This window comes from Rana temporaria, chromosome 5 (assembly GCF_905171775.1).
Source record: "Rana temporaria chromosome 5, aRanTem1.1, whole genome shotgun sequence".
In the NCBI taxonomy this organism is placed as follows: Eukaryota; Metazoa; Chordata; class Amphibia; order Anura; family Ranidae; genus Rana; species Rana temporaria.
Window position 1 is genome coordinate 243,900,556 of NC_053493.1, and position 21,874 is coordinate 243,922,429.

Consider the following 21,874-nt stretch of genomic DNA (forward strand, 5'->3'; position numbering starts at 1 on the left):
TCTAATAGTGCCCATCCAAGCACTGTTTAAAACTTGTAGGAGGAGTTTTCATTCTCCTTTGACTGTCCTATGAGGCATGCATGACTCCTGACTCTCTGTCTGGACAATTCTGATTGGACATGTGCCGATCACATGCACCCTTCCAAAAAAAATAAAAAAACTCTATGGCAATACACATCAAACTGAGCAGTTGCAGAGTGTCCCCAAGGCTTTGTACCACCAGGATATGGATTGGGGACTGTGGAAGAAGGGGAAGATCAGAGAAGACAGGATCAAACAGCATTGTTACACAATGCAGAGGATTACCCCTTTAGTTCCACAGTAAGTATAAAAAGGATTATTTTCTGCATCTACATGAGTTTAGTAACACTTTAACTGTGATCATTATTAGGATGCAAAAATAAAAATGCACGTATTATAAAATTCTGTGACTAGCCGTTTCCTAAAAAGTCCTCATGGAGATTGTGACGTATGTTTGGTATGTATAGGAATGCTGGCAATGTTCAGTCCTACACCTCTAAATTATACCTCTCTATACCAATTGAAAAAGTGGCGTAATAAATGCCCAGTCCAACCCCATAACTATACTTTGGAAGCACCTAGCAACATTATCTCACGGGGGCCAGAACAGTAGGAAAAGAAGATTTTTATGATGTATATTTCTTATTTAACCAGCACTGGAACATCTGAATGTTTGGTTGCTTCTAGCAATATACAGCAAATTACAGAATATAAGTTAGATTATCTACCTTTCTGGCAGTGATTTAATTGGAGTATCAAACCAAGACACAGATGCACTGCAACCTATGTCTATTAATGGCAGCTCTTTCTTCTAGACATTTAAAAAAAAAAGTGTGTGATTGGGGTGAGGGGGTGACTATGAGGAAACCTATATTTAGAAAAATGGGGGCCCACCATTACCAACCAAGTTCTGAAAATGCAATCTGTGTGGTGTGGCCATCTTGCGGCTCCAATGACTTAAATAGGTTGTATACCCTCCTGTATACTCTGTACCTATAGGTAAGCCTTATTCTAGGCTTAACTATAGGTACTGTAAATATCTCCTAAACATGCGCCATTTAGGAGATATTTCCTGTATACTGTGCCGATGTCATCATCAGCGTGTGTGCTCTGAAGAAATGGCAAACTGTGGCGTGTGCTGTGACGTGACTGGCGGCTCCCGCCCAAATGCGTGGGAGTGACGTCATGAGGCTCCAGCCAGTCACATGGAGTCCACAGCCCCGGAAGGAAGATGGGCAAAGATGGATGCGGCCTGCAGCGGGGACGATGCGGGCTTCGTTTGCAGGTGTTACATAATGTGCTAGTATGTGATGCATACTAGCACATTATGCCTTTACTTTGCAGGGATGGTTAAAAAATCTGTTTTTACAGAGTTTAATTACTCTTTAAATACTTTACGGGTCAGTTTCATTATAAAGGCCGGAGAAGCAGGAGCTGCGGTGGCTCAACGCGATTGGCACTGCGATGACAAGCCATTCACCTCTGCAGCTAGGGGTTCGGATCCCGATCTCGGCTACATGTGAATTGAGTTTGGTGGTCTCAGCCCGGCTCCCGGTGGGTGTGCTATGCGAGGTAAGCCTGCGCTTAGTACGCCCAACCCCCTCCCACAAAAACCACCACACTTACACGCACTCGAAATTGGGTTGACATGCATGCACTTTGACCACGCCGTTGGGCTTCAAAGCGGAGCAGGTAGGGCGGGCTATGTGGGAGGACCCCCTCACACACCCGCCATTGCCACCCGGGACATGGAGAAAGGTGGCAGATTGCCTCTGGGGGAGGCCTGCCTACTCCCAACTCCTGCAGTCTGGCTCCTCTCTCGAGTACACGCACAAAATACACTAAAAAAATAAAGGCCGGAGAAATAAGCTTTTGTATTTTTGGTTATTGCACAGCTTGTTACATAGTAGCCCATCATAGCTGTTCTTTATAATCCTTTGCTAGACCGTAGGAAAAAAAACGGTCTGCCATTTACCATTTGGAGACTGCAGCATGTGCGTAGTAGAAAAATCCTGGCCCTAGTTTAGAAGCTTTATATATCCAAATGCTTTATAAACATAACAAAAAAAAACTGGCATAATTTGAATTTAAATCTGTTACAGGCCCAATGGAAGTTGGCTCCTGCAAAAATAATTTGATTGTGCAGCAGTGTCCCTCATGTCCCTTGGGAAGGAGTGAGGTCGGCAGTATGTTCTTCATGCTCAAAGCTGGCAAATGTGGTTGGAATAGGAAAAAGTGGCAGCTGTTGTATGGGCTAAAAACAATGTGTAGCAAACAAGTTTGGAAATGTCAGGTTGGTGTATACCTAGAACCAATTAACTGGAAAAATCTCTGAAAACATTATGATAAGCTTCAGCTTTACACTGACTGATCAAATATACATCACACACACAGTAAAACTATGGAAATCAAAATTAGGTAATTAAGTAATTAAGACAGATTTTTTTCCATATAACACATAGAGTATCAGTGTTAATCTATAACCACAGACTTCTAGTGGAACTTTGCAACAGGAGTTCAGGGGGAAGCTTTTAATGGAAACACTTGTTCTGGTTACAACCGTGTAAGGCCAGCTATAGACGGAGCGATTTTCTTTCCTGCAACCACAGGTTACAGGAAAGAAAATTACTTGATTCCCCCACCTGGCCCCTCCCCTCTGCCCCCAGAGCAAACAGCTTGCTGTGGAGGCTCCCGAGCCGAGGCTCTGCGTGTCTATTTAGACACAGAACCACAGATCAGCCCCGCCCCACTCTCTGTTCATTGGCTCCCTGGCTGTGACTGACAGCAGTGGGAGCCAATGAGGAGGAAGAGTCCCCGGAGAGCTGAGGCTCTTCTGCGCATCACTGGATAGGGATGGGGCTCAGGTAAGTATTAGGGGGGCTGTTGCACATAGGTTTTTTACCTTGCTCAATAGAATGCAGGAAGGTAAAAAAAAAAATACCTTGAGTCTTTAGACGCACTTTAAGGCCCCTTTCACATGAGGCGGATTCGCTCAACGGAGTCCGCCAGCTCAGCAGGAGATCGCTCCGTTGATCTCTGCTGAGCCGGCAGATGACAGATCTGTCTCTTCTCAATGAGCGGGGAGGGACTTGTCAGAGCGCCACTGATTCCTATGGAGAGATCGGACGAAAACAGACAGCACGTCCGTTTTCTTCAGATCTCATCCGATCCGCTAAGACGGATGGCGAACGTATTGCCATACATCTGATTTTAGCAGATCGGATGGCAGACGGGTGTCAGCAGACACATCTCCGCTGACATCCGTCTCCCCATAGGAGTCAATGGATGGCCCACTCGGATCCACCTGAAAAATGGAGTGAAAAACAAACAAAACAAAAACTATTCACCAACTAATCCAAAACTAAAAGAAAAAGGTTTTGTAAAAAATTACAGTGGCAATCAGAAGACGGACTACATATTCCAGAAAGGCAGGAAAGCAGCATTAAATCTATGAAAACATTTGTTTGGCCTGGAGTTCTGCTTATATAAATATAGTTGAAATCTAAAAAAATATTTAGCAGGAAGGAATTTAGGGCAAAAAGAAAAAAAAAGTCCTAGGGCCCTTATGCACACTGGATGTTTTGCCAACTCTCCTAGACTCCTTTCCTCCTGGCAGCAGAGTTTTGGCAGAAAAAGCTCTTGACTCTAGTAAACGCATGTAATCCCATTTAGATGCGTCAAGCTCTTAGGTGTTCATTAATTTAATTGGCCAGAATAATATTTTTTTTGGCTACTGAAATGAATTCAAGTTCAAGTGCTAAATGCACCTAGCGCTTAGGAGTTTTTAGACCCGTTTAGGCGCGCCACACGTTTTTTCTGCCAAAACTCTGCTGCTCCTCGATGCACTGGTGCCCCTGCATCTAAACTCCTCTAAATGCCTATCTGTGCATTGACCCATAGGCTAACATGCCGGGGCGTTTAGAGGTAGGAAAAAAAAAGCCTAACCCCCCTAGGAGCAGCAGAAAAACATCCACTGTGCACGAAGCCTAAGTATCTTTGGTTCTTCTCCTCTCTGCTAGCAGTTTAGAAAAATTTGTACACAGACAGCTTGGTTTACAATACCAGCATCTGTAGGATGCAAATAAGTCCAGGTATGAAGTACTGCACTTGGCACCACCAATCAAGACAGCGGAGACTACCACAGTGACAAGGTGCATATTTACACATTATGGAAAACACAGCTCCAAGGGGAACTTAAAGGTAAGCTCCATTTAAAATAAAAACTCCAATAAAAACCTGCATCAGTGAATACCACTAAAAATGAATCCACTACTGAAATCTCACCCCTAAAATGGACACTTCCGGGAATGTTATTTTCCTACCTCCCCTGTTGCCTATTGGTTGCTCTCGCTGACCTCTCATCACTACAGGGATGACTAAAAGGAACCACTTGGTGCAACAGGGGACACAGGAGAATGTCAGTCTTGGAAGTGTTTGTTTCAAAACAGGCTTCTAAACAGGATTTCTCTTCAATGGAACAGCAACAGTTGATTGAAAGTACTATCCCTCTGCCAGATTGTTCAACAAAAGTTTAGGCCCGGATTCACGTAGGAGATACGACGGCGTATCTCCAGATACGCTGTGGTATCTCTGAGGCGTCGCATCTTGGCGCCTGATTCAAAGAATCAGATACGCCAGAATTAGTATAAGATACGACCAGCGTAAGTCTCCTACGCCGTCGTATCTTAACTGCATATTTACGCTGGCCGCTAGGGGCGTGTACGCTGATTTACGCCTAGAAATATGTAAATCAGCTAGATACGCCAATTCACGAAAGTACGCCCGACCGTCGCATTACAGATACGCCGTTTACGTTAGGCTTTTTCCGGCGTAAAGTTACCCCTGCTATATGAGGCGTACCAATGTTAAGTATGGACGTCAAATTTTCCATCGTTTGCGCAAGTCGTTTGCGAATAGGGCTGTGCGTAATTTACGTTCACGTCGAAAGCATTGGCTTCTTGCGGGTTAATTTGGAGCATGCGCACTGGGATACTTTCACTGACGGCGAATGCGCCGTTCGTAAAAAGCGTCATTTACGTGGGGTCACAATAAATTTACATAACACACGCCCACATCTTCCACATTTGAATTAGGCGGGCTTACGCCGGCCTATTTACGCTACGCCGCCGCAACTTTGGTTTGTGAATACTGCACTTGCCTGTCAAAGTTGCGGAGGCGTAATGTAAATAGGATACGTTACGCCCGCACAAAGATGCGCTCTTCTACGTGAATCCAGGCCTTAATGTTTAGTGGAAAAAAGTTCCTGAAGTGAAAAGATGTGAAGACTTTATGTGTGGCCTGACACTTGCAAGCAAACCAGCAGTTTGCGACTCTGTAAACATAGATTTGAAACCATGCTGTGGTGGAACTGCAAATGGCTCATTAAATCAGTTATGGTTGCATCTGTTACTTGGATAACTGTGGTAATTCTAGAGCTAATACATGCCGACGAGCGATACATGCATTTATCAGACCAAAACCAATCTGGGGGCCTAGGGGCTCCGGACCCTTCCCCGGCCGCTTTGGTGACTCTAAATAACCTCGGGCCGATCGCACGTCCCCGTGACGGCGACGATACATTCAGATGTCTGCCCTATCAACTTTCTGCGCCTACCATGGTGACCACTGGTAACAGGGAATCAAGGTTCGATTCCGGAGAGAGAGGCTGAGAAACGGCTACCACATCCAAGGAAGGCAGCAGGCGCGCAAATTAACCGGCTCGGGGAGGTAGTGACGAAAAATAACAATAACATGCTGGAAAATGTATATAAAGACAGATGCCAATCATTTCCTTTTCCATAAAGCTGCATCTTCTATAATCTTGGAGAGATGCCTCTACATCCATTAAACAGCTGCTCATAGATATCCAAGTGTCTTTGGGCATAAATATCACCAAGCAGAGGCACAAGCACAATGATTTGACTAAACGTCACAGCTATTGCTGTGGAGGTGGGAGGGCAGGAGGTGAGCAGGCAGACACTGCCAGTGCAACTCATCAAAAGGTGGGAACACTGTCGGGACAGGTTGTCAAAGCTGCTTGATCAATTATTCTATGCAGAGCTGTCATACTGCCTTCAGCTGTGGGATCATAGACATGGAATTGTTGAAGGAAGGCCAGATCAAGCTACTGTTATCTCATGCTAATGGGAAGCTTAAATCTAATGATAGAGTAAAATAAATATTATAATTAATCATTCAGTTAATGTTCTCATCGGTTTAAAGGTGAGAGATGCCTTTAAAGTTCATTTATATACATACATGTTATACACACACACACACACACACACACACACACACACACTTTATATACATACATACACACACACACACACACACACACACACGGGCAGATCCAGAAAGAATTGCATGGGCGCAGAGTATGTGAGATACGCTACGCCACTGTAACTTACTTGTTGTAGCTTTGAATCCATAAAGAATTTGCGCCGTAAGTTACGGCGGCGTAGTGTATCTCTCGTGGCGTAACGGCGCCTAATTCAAATCGGCGAGTAGGGGGGCGTGTTTCATTTAAATGAAGCGCGTCCCCGCTCCGAACGAATTGCGAATGCGCCGTCCCTAAATTTCCCGTCGTGCATTGCGCGAAATGACTTCGCAAGGACGTCATTGTTTAGACTTGGACGTAACTTACGTCCATCCCAATTCACGGACGACTTACGCAAACGAAAAAAAAAATCAAATTAAACGCGGGAATGACGGCTATACTTAACATAGCAGGTCTAACTATACGCCACGAAACAGCAGCTTTAACTATACGCCGGAAAAAGCCGACTAGAGATGATGTAAAAGAATGCGACGGCTGCTCGTAAGTTCGTGGATCTTCGGAAATAGCTAATTTGCATACTCGACGCGGAAAACGACAGGAACGCCACCCAGCGGACGCCGAAGAATTGCATCTTAGATCCGAAGGCGTACGAAGACGTACGCCTGTCGGATCTAACCCAGATGCCGTCGTATCTTGTTTTGAGGATTCAAAACAACGATACGACGCGGGAAATTTGAAAGTACGCCGGCGTAACTACTGATCTCTCTGTGGATCTGCCCCACAGTGTGCACAATTATTAGGCAAGTTGTGTTTTTGAGGATTAAATTAGTTTTATGAACTGAAAACACTCAGGTGTGAATGCAGCAGCAACCACAGCCTCCCAGACACAGTTCAGAGAGGTGTACCGTTTTCCTTCAACGTAAATCTTCTCTTTAACCACTTAAGGACCGGGCCTATTTTTCGGACTCTGTGTTTACAAGTTGAAATCAATTATTTTTTGCTAGAAAATTTATTAGAACCCCCAGACATTATATATTTGTTTTCTAACACATTAGAGCAGGGGTCTCCAAACTTTCTAAACAAAGGGCCAGTTTACTGTCCTGCAGACTTCAGAAGGGCCAGATGGTGGCAATTGGGAGTAGAAAAGGTCCCGACATCGGAAGGGGAAAATAATAACATCCCATAGTTTGTTTCAGTGGGAGTAATTGCGCCCCATCAAATGGTGTCAAAGTGAGGAATTGTGTCCCCTCATTGATGTCATTGGACCCCATTGTTGTTGTCCGTAAGAGAAATTGTGTACCACTGCTGCTGTCATTGGGAGGAATTATGCCCCTCATTGATGTCATTGGACCTCATTGTTGTTGTCATTAGGAAGAATTACGCTCCATCGTAGGTATCAGTGGATACCAAGGGCCTGATAAAAGCAAGCAAAGGGCCACATCTGGTCCTCGGGCCGCAGTTTGGAGACCACTGCCCGATTGAATCAAATGGCGGTGGGGGGCGCATGCGCGGCGCGATGCTGGACAGACTCGCCTGAGCCGCGCTCCACGAGACCCGGGCCTTCTAGGCGGATTACCCAGGGCATTTTTAAGATTTTAGTGGCGAATCCACCTAGCACCCCTGCGGGAACATACAGTGCATGCCATCCGCTAGGAAGAAGCGGAATCGAAGCTCCGGGCATACCCTCACCAACTTTCTCCTTGATATGGAGCAGAGGCACAAGAAGGTGTCCCAAGATGGCGCCGGCCAGCTCGTGTGGACACAGGCCTGCACAGACTCTGCCTCATCCGAGGCACATCCTGAGCAGCACAACAGTGAGTACAACTCCCCTCTCTCCAAGGCTGACCTGGATGAGAGCCTTGCTGCTATATTTAACAAACTGGTGGAGAAAATAGAAAGTGAAGTACACAAATCTACAGCAGCCCTCTCCCAGGAAATTGCCAGCATAGGCAATCGTACTGATCTCCTGGAGACAAAACATGATGAGCTCGCCCTGGCTCACAATGATCTTAGAAAGGACCATGAGAACTTAGCTGACAACTTTGCATTCATGCAGGCACAGGTTGAGGACCTTGACAACCGAAACCGCCGCCACAATATTAGGCTGAGGGGGGTCCCTGAGACAGTCACAGATCTGATGCCTGCTGTCTCTAAGTTTTTTCATAACCTTCTACCAGACAAACCACCATCTGCTTTCATTTGTGACAGGATTCACAGGGCGCTGCGACCAAAACCCCCTTCAGACAGTCCACCAAGGGACATTGTGTTGTGTATGAGGGACTTTCTTATTAAAGAAGAAATTATGCGTGCCTCTAGGAACTCCACCAACCTCACCATGGAGGGTAAAAGAATCCAAATTTACCCTGATATATCCCCTGCGACTCTTGACAGGAGACGCAGGATGAAAGAAGTAACCTCCATCTTGCAGGCTGCCAGGATTAGGTATCGCTGGGGGTTCCCCTTTAAGCTTACGATCCCACACAATGGATCGACATATACGGTCTACAATGTCATTGAGGGCAAAGAATTGCTGGTGAAATTGGGCCTGCTAACCCAGGACCCTCTCATTCGCCCCCCCGCTACACCTAGGCCTTCACCGATCTGGTCGACCCCATCATCTAGACGTAGCCAAAGAGACCAAAGAAAATTGATCCATTCCTTTCAGAATCATCCTATGTGAGCTGATATGATCATCCCACGATTTGACTTAAGTTATTTTTTTTTCTCCCCTCACAGGAACTTTTCTTTTCTCTCAGTTTTTTTTATTATTCCTCTCTTCAAAAATGGATATTGGCTCGGGACACATCATCATTTTTCACTTCAGAACTCTCCAATAGATTCATCTCTAATGACTTCCCCAACCAACCTTCCTTTTACGGATAGGCTATGGTAGGTCAACACAACCATCATGAGTACATAATCACGTGTCCTAGTTCTTACACTGCCTGAGGACAAACTTGTCATATCCAGAACTTACACTCTCACTGTACGCTGATCCAGTCTCATCCGGACCTTACCAGTTTTAATATTTTTTCTCTTGGTTTAAATTTTTCTGATCAACCTCTGTTGCTTTTAATTACGAGCTACCTGATTCGCAATGTGTGAGTCTGGATCATATGTTCCACTTCATCACTCCATTACTCTGGTGGGGGCTCCCGCCAAATACACATTGAACCAAATCCTGTTTAAAGATTATTTCAAATTTTTTCAACTATTTTTTTTTCTTTTTTCTCAAGAAGCCTGGAGCATCCGTCGTCGCTAGATTGACCCCACTCCCACTACCGTTCTCGACTGCTGTTCCATTTCATGATGGGGCATCACTCGAGCAGTTTGTGGGCCAGGGACATACTTGTCCCATATCCTATTACTTGTTATTATTGTAAGTTTGACAGGTTTTATCCTGTCCCCACAGTTTTTTCATACTCACTGTTAATTTTGTGGTTCCTGCTGTTGGCCACTAGGGCCATTTTTCGGATAAGCATATATTATGACAGCCAATGGATTGTACGTTTCAAACGCTATCATCTCTCATGCATTATTCTATTTACTATTTCATTGTTTTATAAGAAATATGCACGCTTACCTTACACACTTTCTCAAACTGTATGTGATTTTATGCTGACAATTACTACATATTTGCTTATGTGCTGGGTTAGAAATCGGCTTTATTTCCGTTCAGAACTTATTCTGTCGATAACTCACATAGTGCCAACTCATGGGTATTAGGATAATTTCCCATAATACACAAGGATTTAACTCACCTCACAAACGTAAAAAAGCATTTCAACATTATAAGAGATTAGGAGCTGATATTGTCTTACTCCAAGAAACACATTTTGCCACTTCCAATCATCCTACTTTTTTTAACAGATCATATGGACAACACCATTATACTACGTTTTCCAATAAAACTCGTGGAGTAGCAATTTTCATTCGCAACTCTATCATCTTTGATATCCAACATATTTTTAAAGACCCAAATAGCCGTTTTATCATACAAGGGCACCATTAATAACAAGGAGATCACTATAGCATCTGTATATGCCCCAAATGAATCTCAAACTTCTTTTTTTTCTGATTTTTTTAATACCCTAGATAGATTTAATTCTCCTCATATAATTATTGGTGGGGATTTCAATCTAACGGCACATCCTGCGCTAGACAGAAGTAAAACTACCCCCTCCACAAAATCCTTCTCTAAAACGATTAACAGACTCATCAATAAGAACCAGCTAATTGACTCCTGGAGGGCTCACAATGTAGGAACAAAGGCCTATACACACTATTCCCATCCTCATGACTGTTACGCCAGATTGGACTACATCTTTTGCACCCCTATCCTACTAGCAAACTCCTCACAAGCACATATTCGCCCATGGGCTGATCATGACATCACCTCTTTTGACACATCACACATAGGCCTCCCCTTCTCTACTTATAATTGGCGCCTTAATGACTCTATTTTGACAGACCCAGGGAATAGAAATTCCATTTCAACACACATAGACAACTATTTCAAAGATAACATCAATGACGACACACCTCCTACTTCCCTTTGGGTTGCCCATAAAGCAGTTCTAAGAGGCCACATTATTAAAATTGCCGCAACTAAAAATAGAGAAAGACTTGCTGAGATTAAATGTCTGACAAATGACTTAAACCACTTATATAATAGATTACATCACACGACGTCCCTAGAAATCACACAACAGATCCAGGCCAAACGTAGGGCCCTTGACCTTATTTTATCGGCCAACACGGAAAGATCTTTGAGGTTCTCAAAGGCCAAATTCCTCTTACATAGCAACTCGCCCTCGGCAATGTTTGCCAGGAAATTAAATCAGGATGTCAACCCCACACATGTCTACAAACTACGTGACAACAGCGGAAACCTAATTACACATCCTCAGGGAGTCCTTGACATCTTTACAGACTTTTACAAACAACTATTGTCGGACCCATGTACTGATTCAAATACACTAGCCAACTCCTGGTTGGATGACCTACAACTCCCCTCCTTAGACGACCATCAATCAGAATCCCTAAATAGACCTTGTACGATTGAAGAGATTACCAATGTAATTAAATCCCTCAAAGTATCCACAGCCCCAGGCCCGGATGGATTTACAACATCCTACTACAAAAAGTTCGCCCCCTTATTAGCTCCTGGTCTTATGAAACTGTTTAATCACGTCTTGGAAGGTAATCATTTCCCGGAAGAGATGCTCTTAGCTAACCTCTCCTTGATCCCTAAACCAGATAAGGACCACACTCTCCCCCAAAACTTTCGTCCCATTTCAGTATTAAATAACGATCTTAAAATATTTGGCAGAATCCTTGCTGACAGACTGGCCACAGTAATTTCTCCCCTAATTCATCAAGACCAATCAGGATTCATCCCTGGCAGGCAAATAGTCAACAACATCAGACTGGTGACTAATGTAATCCAAGATGCTAATTTGAATTCCAGACAAGCCCTCCTCTTGAGTTTAGACATCCACAAAGCCTTCGACAGCGTTAGCTGGTCCTACTTGAATAAGCTCCTCCCCAAATTCGGAATCGCAGGCAATTTTCTTCAGGGATTTAATGCTCTATACCATTCCCCTCACACTCGCATTAAGATCCCGGGCAACAATTCAAAATTCTTCCCGTTAGGCAGAGGCACTAGACAGGGATGTCCCTTATCCCCACTCCTTTTTGCTCTAGCCATAGAGCCCCTCGCCCAAGCAATTAGGTCCAACTCTGATATTCGGGGATATCTAAGAAACAACTCAGAATTCAAGATCAGCCTATACGCTGACGACGCACTAGTATTCCTTACAGAACCCCTCCTCTCTATCCCAGTTCTCCTAGACACACTAAATACCTTTCATGCCCTCTCCGGCCTTAAAATCAACCCTAACAAATGCTCAGCTCTCCCACTTAACTTAACCTCGGATCTACAGGCCACATTACGTAACAACTTCCCATTCGTATGGTGCCCGGACTCATTCAAATACTTAGGGGTTAACATCACCTCATCATATAATCACTTATATAGAGCCAATTATCCCCCCATCATCACTCGCATTGGTTCCCTCCTTAATACCTGGTCCTCCTATCACATCTCCTTTCTGGGCAGGGTCTGCGCCATTAAAATGAACATTATCCCTAAATTACTGTACTACTTTCGCTCCCTCCCAATACTTGTCCCAAAAACCAAAATTGAAAGCATACAAAGAACTATTAACAAATTTATTTGGGCAGGCAAGAAACCTAGATATGGCTACGCTCTCCTACACCGTCCACAAATAAGAGGTGGCCTGGGTCTCCCCAACCTTTGGCATTACTATTTGGCCACAAAACTCTCCCAAATATCCCAGTGGTTCTCCCCATTAAAAAATTTACCTTGGAAGAAGTTTGAATCTATGTCGGTCCTCCCATACCACCTTCAGGGCATATTGTGGTCCAACACTGTCCTTTATAGAAAAATATCCAAACTTAACCTTGTTGTTGCCCATCTCTTTCAATTATGGGTTAAAATAAAGGACTCCCACTTTCTCTCATCGCCCATATCCCCTCTCACATCATTTCTTGGTGACACCAGATTTAACCTCGCATTCACAAACAAACCACGGTTTTCACATTGGATTGACAATAACCTCATCACCCTAGCCTCACTTCAATCTAAGTGGGAGTTTAAATCCTTTGCAGCGTTACAGAGGGACTGTGGCCTTCCATACTCAGAACTAGAAAATTACAGGCTTATAAAATCCTTTTTTGCACAGTTCTTTTCTCTCTCCACCCTCCCCACTAGAACCCTATTTGAAAGGATATGCCTAAACTCCTCAAGAGATAGGGGGATGATTTCTCGTTTATATGCCTACCTAAATAGCACAAATATGAGTGAGAAGTCCTCCCAGATGATACATTGGGAAGAAGATTTAGGTATCACAATCTCCCCTGAGACATGGTACTCTATGGCGGAGAATCTCCGTAAATGTAATAAAGCCATAACCTTTAGAGAAACACCAATTAAGATATTCTCCAGATGGTATCTCACCCCTTCTAAGCTACATTCCTTCTATGTATCTGTCTCCCCAAACTGTTTCAGAGGCTGTGCGGAACCGGGTACCCTATTGCACACCTTTTGGAGCTGCCCCCTACTGGACCAATTATGGAAAACTGCTACAGCAAAATTTGAAGCGACCACAGGACACAAAATTTCTCTCACTCCTCAAATTGGTATCCTTTATGCAGGGATCCCTGACATTCCCACACCAAGCGTTCGACTACTACACTCCATGTGTAGCTCTATACAGTGGATGGTCGCACTTAACTGGAGGACCAGCACAATTTCCTGGCAACAGGTCTTGGATCGCATGGAGACTCTTAAACTCTCTGAGAGAGTCTACCATACTCTTAACGATAGCCTACATATATATTACTCTAAGTGGTCTACCTGGTCCCCCCCTTATTAGGACGGACCCTGTCTCCTTTCCCCCCACCCTCAATGTTTGTGTACAACATCATTTCTTTTCTATATGTAAGTAATGACTCTAGTTCTATATAACACAAGATTAAATATAGCTATTTGATATCTCGTGCAAAATTTCTACTTTACTTTTATACCATGATTGATATACTTTCCAATACGAAACTTGGCTGTATTTTGTTCTGCCTATTTTATTATTGTATGTATGCCTATTCACATTTAAATTTACAATAAACCTTGGTAAACATGAATCAAATGGCGGTCGTTGCAATACTTTATGTCAAACCGTATTTGGACTTTTTTTTGGGGGGGGGGGGGGGGGAAATCGACTTTTTTTACTTAAACAAAAATAAGAAAACAGTAAAGTTAGCCCAATATTTTTCTATATTGTGAAACATAATATTACGCTGAGTAAATTGATACTCAATGCTTCAAAATTGCGTCCGCTCGTGGAATGGCAACAAACTTTTACCCTTATAACTCTCCATAGGCAACTTTTAAAAATGTCTACAGGTTACATGTTTAGAGTTACAGAGGAGGTCTAGTGCTAGAATTATTGCTAATGATCGTGGCGATACCTCAATCGTGTGGTTTGAACACCGTTTTAACACTTACATATGCATTCGCTTCTGCATGCGAGCCCGGCGGGACGGGGCGTTTTAAAATTATTTTTTTATTTTACTTTTTTATTTTTTTACACTGTCCTATAAAAAAATGTTTGGGTCACTTTTATTCCTATTACAAGGAATGTAAACATCCCTTGTAATAGAAAAAAAGCATGACAGGACCACTTAAATATGAAATCTGGGGTAAAAAAAAAACTCAGATCTCATATTTCCACTACAATGCAATAATAATAATAATAAAATAATTAAATGTCATTTTTTTTTTACAAAGGTATGGAGCCGAGCGGGGGCCATAGTTCCCTCACTCGACATCCAGGCAGTGAGTGGAAAGGACCCGATCATCTCCGCCGCTACAGACGGCTCCGTTCAGTGGCAGAGATGACCGGCAGGTAGTGGCCCTCTCCCACTCTCGATAAAAGCGATCTTGCAGCCCCTGAGAACACTTTTATCCCTAAAAGGACCGATGGTCATTTTTAAAAATACTGGGGTTATGGCAGCTAGCTGCTGCCATAATGGTTTTTAATGCCAAAATAGCAACGTATAATGACGGCGGTCGGTCCCAATTGCCAGGAGGATGTCAATAGACGTCCTCCCCTATGAGCGCGCCCCCTGCAGGGCGCGTGTGGTGCGCTGTGTTTAACCCTCCTGGCGGTAACCCCGAGCGCGACTCGGGGTTGATTTTTTCGACCAAAATCGGTAACCCCGAGTCACGCTCGGGGTAGCTGTGCAGAACCTGCAGCGCGCGCTGGCTTACCTTCTCCTGGATCCAGCGATGTCACCGCGCTGTGTGAGCAAGCGGAACATCGCTCGATTCACACAGTGTCCTCCTGTGCCGTCGATCTCCGTTCCCTGCGACGTTACGATGCACGGGAGCGGAGATCGGCGCCAAATTCAAAAAAGTAAACAAACACTATACACACAGTATACTGTAATCTTATAGATTACAGTACTGTATGTAAAAAATACATACCCCCCTTGTCCCTAGTGGTCTGCCCAGTGTCCTACATGTACGTTTATATAATAAAAACTGTTCTTTCTGCCTGCAAACTGTAGATTGTCCATAGCAACCAAAAGTGTCTTTTTATGTCAAAAATGGTTTTAGAGCAGCTAGAAAACAGCGATAATAAATTATAATCACTTGCAGAATTGTGCGATAGCGATTTGTGGGGAAATTTGTCATAAAGAAATAAAAATAATGACAGCGACAATTCTGCAACTGAGCAAATTTCAGTGATTTTGAGTTGATTACATTATTGAATAATTTTTATTAGAATTATATTATTATTTGTTATAATTATTTATTATATTATAATTTATAATTTTGTTTTTAAAAAAATGTCATACCCGGGATGCCTATTAGACTCTTGTTTGGTCAGATTTAAGTGAGTTATTCCTAAGAATTACAGGCCTACAGTATAAAACACCAAATTTCCTTGCAAATAATGGTACCGCTTTCAGCACCTTTTTTTCTGAAAGAATCATACCGCCAGGGAGGTTAAAGAGTCACTGAGATTCGGGTGATCACGGATCAGAGTAAGGGGCCAGTCACGGCCAGTCCCGGCCCCTTACCACGTGATCAGCTGTCAGCCAATGACAGCTAATCACGTGATCAAAACACAGCTCGGTAATCGTTTTTTGAAAAAAAAAAAAAAACGATTACCGGCTGCCGATTGAGGGACATCGGCAGCAATGCCCACCAGTGGTGCCAGTCAGTGCCACCTAGGAGTGCTGCCTATCAATGTCACCTACCAGTGCTGATCAGTGCCCATCATTGCCACCGATCAGTGCCACCTATAAATGCCATTTCTCAGTGCCACCTATCCATGCCCATCAGTGCCGCCTTATCCGTGCCCATCAGTGCCGCCATATCCGTGCCCATCAGTGCCGCCTTATCTGTGCCCATCAGTGCCGCCTTATCCGTGCCGCCTTATCCGTGCCCATCAGTGCAGCCTCATCAGCGTACATCAATGAAGGAGAAAAATTACCCGTTTGCAAAATTTTATAACAAAATATAAAACAGTTATGTATTTTTTTTGACAAAAAATAAAAACCTTAGGAGGTGATCAAATACCACCAAAAGAAAGCTCTATTTGTGGGGAAAAAAATGAATGACAAAAATGTCATTTGGGTACAGTGTTGTATGACAGCACAATTGTCATTCAAAGAGTGAGAGCGCTGAAAGCTGAAAATTGGTCTGGGCAGTAGGGGGGTTTAAGTGCCCAGTAAGCAAGTGGTTAAAAACGCAGACAGTGCGAGTTCGGGGCAAGCACCTGCACCCACTAGGACTTCAAATTGGGAGCAACTGCTGCGTCCCAAATAACATGTATGAGACTGCCTGCATGAGGATGTAAGGGACACCTGTGCATTCCACGCAGGCAGAACATGGCGCCCACATGGGTGTACGCTTAAGTATGCCCCTGTGTACGAGCCCTATTTCTTTACTGTAATACAAGAAATGGGGTAACATGATAATTACAAAAGATTTACCACTCTATTTTTATACTGTAATGAAGAAAACAATGTCAATCAGGTAAAACAGTTCCAACTGTGTATATAGCTGCTTGGCCAGAGATCAGCTGGAAGTATAGCAATCACTTTAACAAACTCCTACAACAGATGAGTAAGCATACTTTACAAAAGGTAGTGCGGCTGAAAATATACCAACACTGCATTCACAGTTAAACTTGCATGCTCCAAGAAAATAAAATATATTTTTTTAAGAAATACGAGTTTACAAATAAGACTTTAAGACCAAGAATAAAGTTGGGGCAGTGATTGAAATTTTGGCATTCAACCCATGATCTTACCACTTCATTGTGAGGATCCATTACTGTAAAAGGAGCTGAAGAGAAAAGCACTTGGCATTTCTAAAGCCTTTCACTGCTGACTTTGTGGAGTAGACAGAAGGAAGGGGAGAAGAATAAAAGAACAGTGGCTGGCACTTCTGTGCTGTATTATTGCCAGCCTGCTGAGAGCAATTACCATAGCACAGACATCACTACCTATATTGAGCTTTATTGAATTAAGCATGAAGGAAAAATGTGTTCAGTTCAGCGGGGAATTTATTAAGAAATTATAATGTAAAATGTAGATTGCTTCGAAAGCTTTCAAAGTCACTCGTCGTATATGTACACACTAGGAACACAAGTCGTGCCATTACTGAAAATTAATTGATGTCCTTTTGTTTTTTTATTATGGTATAAAGCTACAAGTCATAATCAAAGGTCACTCAATGATGCCGATTTAAAAAGAAGGGAGCGTGGAGGTGTTGCCCCCAGCAACAAGACACCAGCTGCCTTTTGTTATGGGCAATCTTCGGTTTCCTTGTAACTGTTATTTATGAACTAGCTTGTTGTACTTGCGGGTTTTTAAGCAAAGTGAAGTTTCATTAAACAAAATATGTGTGTGGAATTACTAAAAAAACGAAAACTCCACGCTCATGGCAATGTTTGCTTGAAAAGTCGATAGTTCACACAAATACAAAAACAACAAATATGTAATAGAGTTTACTGTTTAATTAAAAAAAGACAGAGGATATCTGCAGCTGCGAGCATCACCCCGGTACAGTTTTCTTAGAGCCGTCGGTCGGCTTTCTTGTAAGAACAACAGATGCGGCTAAGCAGCAGCTCAGCTGTTATTACAAGAAGCAAGAGGGAATGTCCCCCCCCTCCTCCCGCCACCTTATGCTGCTCGCCTGGGCGATCCCGAGACCTGGACGACCAGCTGGCACTTCCGCCAGCTGACCGGAAACCCAAACAAAGCCGGAATCAGCTTTGATCGGGTCCCAGATATGGTAACCCGGAAGCAACATCATGACATCACTTCCAGTTTATTGGATAGAAGAAGATCCTGGACTGCCACACTCCTTAAAACGATGTCTTTATTGTACAAATGAAATCCAAAAAACAATCAAAACGACGCAGTCAAACTGAAGTGAACAATCACTTCCGGTTTAATGGAACCAGTTTTTTTTTTTTAACCTCTTTCCCACCGGGCTTGTTTTTCAGATTCGATGTTTACGAGACTAAAACATTTTTTTTTGCTAGAAAATTACTTAAAACCCCCAAACATTATATATATATTTTTTCTAACACCCTAGAGAATAAAATGACAGTCATTGCAATACTTTTTGTCACACCGTATTTGTGCAGCGGTCTTACAAGCGCACTTTTTTTGGAAAAAAATCACTTTTTTGAATAATAAAAAAAAAAAACACAACAATAAATTTTGCCCAATTTTTTAATATATTGTGAAAGATAATGTTACGCCGAGTAAAATGATACCCAACATGTCACGCTTAAAAATTGCGCCCGCTCGTGGCATGACGTCAAACTTTTACCCTTAAAAATCTCAATAGGCGACTTTTAAAAAAAAAAAATACAGGTTGCATTTTTTGAGTTACAGAGGAGGTCTAGGGCTAGAATTATTGCTCTCGCTCTAACGATCGCGGCGATACCTCACTTGTGTGGTTTGAACACAGTTTTCATATGCGAGCGCTACTCGCGTATGCGTTCGCTTCTGTGCACGAGCTCGTCGGGACGGGACGCTTTAAAATATTTTTTTTTTGTTTTCTTATTTACTTTTATTTAGTTAATAATTTTTTACACTGAAATAAAAAATAAAAATAAAAATTGATCACTTTTATTCCTATTACAAGGAATGTAAACATCCCTTGTAATAGAAAAAAGCAGGACAGGTCCTCTTAAATTGAGATCTGGGGTCAAAAAGACCTCAGATCTCATATTTAGACTAAAATGCAAAAAAAAGAAAAAAAATTGAAACTGTCATTTTTTCAAATGACAAAAAAAAAAATATGTTTCTTTAAGACGCTGGGCGGGACTGATGTTTTGACGTCACTTCCGCCCAGCAGAGCTATGGGGACAGGTGAAGGACATTTTTCCCTCACTCGCAACCCCAGTCAGCTGCTGAACGGACCCGACGGCTCCGGTAAGCGGCGGAGGGCGCGGGAGAGCGGCGGGGCCCTCTCCCGCCACCGATAACGGCGATCTCGCGGCGAATCCGCCCGAGACCGCCGTTATCTTGTACACCACCGCCCACTGAAGAGATGGATATCTCGGTTGTGGCAGCAGCTGCTGCCGTTACCGAGATATCCATCTTTAAAAAGAGGACGTCTTTTTGACATGGGGCGGTGGTCAAGAGATTAATTAAAAAGTATTCAAAAACGCTGATTTGTGTGCCCCGGTCCCCCGTGCTAGCGCACAAAGGCAAACGCACACAAACCGCTATTGTCGCACACATGTGAGGTATCTCCACAAACGTCAGATCATGAGCATACAATTTTTTTTTATCTGCAAAAAAAATTGCATTTATTTTTTTTTCTAAAAAGTGAACTTATCCTTTAAGTGCAACTGTGGTAAATCTATGGAAAAATCAATATCAATATAAACATTACATTTGCTTAAAATAAATTACTTACCCTTGTAGCTTCAGGTACTGTGGAGAACTTTATTCTCAAAATTCATATCAGTAGCACTAAAAGATGGCCATATATGACTTTTTTCAATCAACCAGCAGGCTGATTAAAAATAAAAACAAATGGATTCCTCCATCTACATAAATGAGGTGGATGGAGGAATCCCCCCTTCCCCTGCGACATTTTATTCTGCCGTCAGGATTCTTCCGCTGTCAGAACACACTGATCAGCTGCTGCAGCCACTGATTGAGAAGAGTTTTCCAACATTCCCGATCAAATTCTGTTGGCTGGGGACAGCTACACATGAATCAACATTTGTCCGATCGCTGCTGAACTGGACAAATTTCGATCCATTTATGGAAAGTCTTGATCCAAGCTCAAACAACTCCTTCCTGCCAGTGATGACTTGTCAACTAGTCTCTAATGTAAACACAGCTCTGGGAAGCTGAGAAAGACGAACTGGTCCAGAGTTTGTTTAACCATTTGCCTACCAGACCAATTCTGACATTTCTCTCCTACATGTAAAAATCATATATTTTTCTAGAAAATTACATAGCACCCCCCTCTTTTTAGCAGAGACAAGAGAATAAAATGGCGGTCTTTGCAACCTTTTATCTCGCACGGTATTTGCGCAGCATTTTTTCAAACGCATTTTCTTTGGAAAAAAAAAAAACTGTTTCGTGCATAAAAAACAAAACAAAAAAACATTAAAGTTAGAACGTGTTTTTTTAGATAATGTGAAAGATGATGTTACGCTGAGTAAATAGATACCCAACATGTCAGACTTCAAAATTGCACATGCTTGTGGAATGACGCTAAACTTCGGTACTTAAAAATCCCTACAGGCAATGCTTTTTTAGTGGTTACATGTTTTGAGTTACAGAGAAGGGCTAATGCTCTCACTCCAACGTTTGCGATGATACCTCACATGTGAGGTAAAACAAGGTTTACACATGTGGATGCGAATTGCGTATGCTTCTACGTGCGAGCACACAGGGATTATTTTATTGTTAATTTTACTTTTATTTTACTAGTATGACACTTTCTTTATACATTTTTTTTTCTTTTTTATCACTTTTATTCCTATTGTAGGGAATGTAATCATCCCTCGTAATAGGCATAAGCATGACAGTTCCTCTTTACAGTGAGATCTGGTTTTCCCCACATCTCACCTCTAGGCTGGGAAGCCTAAAATCAAAGAACAAACCGGAAAAACAACAAAAAAACACTATCTTAGCCTGGTCTCCAAACAATCAGAGACTCCGGGGACCATCTGGTCCATCGAAAATCTCTATAGTCAGCATCCTGCGCTAGCGGTTCATTTCTCTGACTCACCGATTGCAGGGGTGAGGGAAATTAAATCGCAGGGGTGAATCGGTAGACGTTGTTTTCCGGGTCACAAGAAGAAGAGCAGACGTGTGTCCGCTCTTCTCCTTCCCCTCTACCCGCTGACAGCTGCCATGGAGAACCCAGGCCTGCTGATGGGCAAGCGGAGCCCAGTAAGCATGGCCGGCCATGGCGGAATGGCGGGGGGGTTGAGCGCCGGTTTTGGGGTGTGTGTGAGAGATCGGACGGCAGGTGAGCCTCTCGAATGTTCTCACCTGACAGGCAGGAGTCTGCCTGTCAGTCTCACACACAATCCCAAGGGCTGCAGCCACTGGATTGTGTGCGATATCCCCCGGCGTTCGACGTACGGACCAGTTGGCGAAAGGGTTAAGTGAATGTCAAAAATGTGCCATTTTGATGTTTGTTGGCAACTAGTTGCACTTTAAATTTTGCTATAAAATTCATTAGTCATATAGACTTTAGGACTATATCTGGCTATACATGAAGCAATGCTATGCAAGGGTTTGCCATCAGGATCTACACATTCAGTGAGATTAGTACAGATGAGAAAAAAAGACTTAGTTAGACTTACCGGTGACGGTATTTCTAAGAGCCTTTTAGGACAACCTTGGAGAGAGCGCAGCTCCGCCTCTTCATTAGGAAACACATGCTAATCTTTAAAAGCCCTCCTCTTCCACCATGGCCTCAGTTAT

General features: G+C 43.1%; 1 protein-coding gene across 1 annotated transcript in view; it reads right to left on the reverse strand.

Annotated features, from left to right (window-relative positions):
- LYRM4 (LYR motif containing 4) overlaps positions 1 to 21,874 on the reverse strand; it is a 188,537-nt gene that overhangs the window by 102,583 nt on the left and 64,080 nt on the right. The gene's annotated exons all lie outside the window — the stretch shown is intronic.